This window comes from Austrofundulus limnaeus, unplaced genomic scaffold, assembly GCF_001266775.1.
Source record: "Austrofundulus limnaeus strain Quisiro unplaced genomic scaffold, Austrofundulus_limnaeus-1.0 Scaffold22, whole genome shotgun sequence".
Taxonomy (NCBI): Eukaryota; Metazoa; Chordata; class Actinopteri; order Cyprinodontiformes; family Rivulidae; genus Austrofundulus; species Austrofundulus limnaeus.
Genome location: NW_013952424.1, coordinates 622,470 through 625,023, shown reverse-complemented (window position 1 = coordinate 625,023; position 2,554 = coordinate 622,470). Strand labels below are relative to the sequence as shown.

Genomic DNA, 2,554 nt, shown 5'->3' with positions numbered 1-2,554 from the left:
GCCTGGCGAGCGGGCAGCCCACTCATGATGACTCATCGTAGGATTGTTGGAAGGAAACAGAACTATGTTTCTATCCCCATTTCTATGGATCACCTCTCCTCCTTTTTTTGCTTCTCGGGTTTTTTTTGTCTCGCCATGTTTCTCAGACTTCATTGTAGTCACCTCCACAATCATCTGAGTTTTCCTCTTTTCCCTCCCGAATGTGATTCTTTCGCCTCTTCTTGTCCCACATCTGATGAACTCTCGCTGCTGGCTGGACTTGCCGTCCGGACGGCGCGCTGACTGTGTCTGTTTGTTTGAACAGCTGATGGACTGGCTTGCTGGCTGGTTGTGGAAATCGGTAGCTTGCCACTACCACATGGGGTCCATCTGTTTATCTATCCCCCTGCACGCATTGCCTGTCTTTCATTGTGTCTTTAGTCTTTGTCACCTGTGTTTCTCTCCTGCCAGTCGCCCAAAATCATCTCTTTGTCAAGCTTAAAAAAATAAACACTTCTCTCTTTCCACCTGCAGATTTGTCTTTTTCTACACTTTGTCTCGGTTTCTGTTTTGTTTGGCTCTGTGGTGACACCACCAATCTGCTTGTGCCGGGACCACTCGGAGTGCTAATTGGCTCTCCTGTCGCATATCTCGAGAAGGGAGAGACCCCCGTCTGTTCAGTGTGGGTGTGTAGGTTAATGTGTTTGTGTCTCTTCACATATGTGCTGTGTTTATGTGTAGGCCCATGTGCCTGTACTTTATATGAAAACATGTAAGTGTTCTGTTGTCAGACCTGTTTACCAAGCCTCGAGAGGCCATTACCTGGCTCGGGTTAAATTGTGCTAATCAAAGGAATAGTTCAGCCTTTTTATTTATTTATTTATTTGTTTTTATGAGTGGGATTGTGTGGAGTACTTCTGAGCAGTTGGTGTTTGCACTAAACAGTAGTCGGAGTGATTTCAGTTTGGAGAATCAGGGCAGAATTCTCCGACTTGAGTTGAACTAACCGCTACTTGAAGCAGCCGCCATTTAAGAGCAAACTTTTACCTTTTATACAGAAGTACTGCCTGGCTATTACCTGCACATTGGCCATTTGTTATGTGACTGCACAGTTACAAGGTTCCCATGGATCCTTGAAATCCTTGAAAGTTTGTGAATTTGAAAAAATTATTTCAAGGCCCTGGAAAGTTTGTGGAAACTGCTAAAAATTACACTTGTCCTTGAAAGTCCTTGAATGTTTTTTTGGGGATTGAAATTCTCTATCCACAACTGATTTTCATCATCTTTTGAAATAATAAATTATGAAATTAAATAAAAAAATTGTACATTTGTTGCGGTGGACAACTCAGGATTACGGTAAACTGATGTCATTGTTTCCGACTCAACAACTTCTATGTTCAGTTTTTCATTGAATTTACATGATGTTAAACCTGTTTATTGGTAACGTTCTGCAGTAGCAGTAGGTAATTGCTGTTGCTCGTGGTTCTTTAATTTGAGGAAATTGGTACTGGAAAGTCCTTGAAAGGTCCTTGAATTTGATGTTGACCAAGGTGTGGGAACCCTGTTGGTACTTTATGCTGAAAAATGACCACTTCTGTTCTTGCACTGCGTAACTTTTGCAATAGACATTGTTTACGTTGAAGATAGTTTGTGTTGAAAGCCATCTGTTGGTAGGCCTGTCACAATAACAAATTTTACTGGACGATAAGTTGTCTCAGAAATTATTGCGATAAACGATAATATTGTTGGAGACCAGTTTAAACTAATATAATGGTATAAGAACCCATGTTTACAGAAGTTTACATTAAAATTTACATAGTGTAAAAAAAAAAAAAACAACTGTCGGCAATCCCAAGGCGTTGCCAGCTGTATGAAGCGTCAGAAAACTGAAGACGCTCCTTTGGCTGAATGCCTGTTCACGGGCTTTCATGCTACAGAGGTTAGGGGACCATGCAACTGGCAAATACCTGACACCAGAGTTCACTCCTCTCTATACTAAGAAGTAAAAAAAAGAGGGAAACATGAAGAAAACAAAAAAAGCATTCAAATTAAAATTATTGTTTTCACTTTAATTTGTCTTCCTCAATTTAATTTATCATACAGTTAATTGATTTATTGTTTATTGTGACAAGCCTGTCGGTTGGACCAGGTTGGGGGGCTGATAATTGGCAGCATCTGCACATTGACTTCAGGCACCTAAAGTTATATTTTTGTTATGCTCCCCTCAGTCAAAGAAGCAGTTTGAAAGGAAGTTAAGATGTAAATGCAATCAACATATTCTTTATACCTGTGGGAAGTTAAATAATCACTGTCACAAAACTGTATTTATGTGGATTATAAACAAATTCAGAATTTTGTAACTTCAAACTGTGGCAGATGTTTTAGACCAAACAGCAAATGTAAAAAAAAATTTTTGGTCACTTTTAGACATCACCATATGGGTTCTGTCTGCTGCTTTCTACAATTATTGTTCATTTATCAGAATACAAAATGTACCAGTGAGGTGTGTGTGTGTGTGTGTGTGTGTGTGTGTGTGTGTGTGTGTGTGTGTGTGTGTGTGTGTGTGTGTGTGTGT

General features: G+C 39.9%; 1 protein-coding gene across 1 annotated transcript in view; it reads left to right on the top strand.

Moving 5' to 3' along the window:
• Nucleotides 1-2,554, top strand: part of poc1a (POC1 centriolar protein A) — a 25,106-nt gene that overhangs the window by 7,418 nt on the left and 15,134 nt on the right. The window lies entirely within an intron of this gene.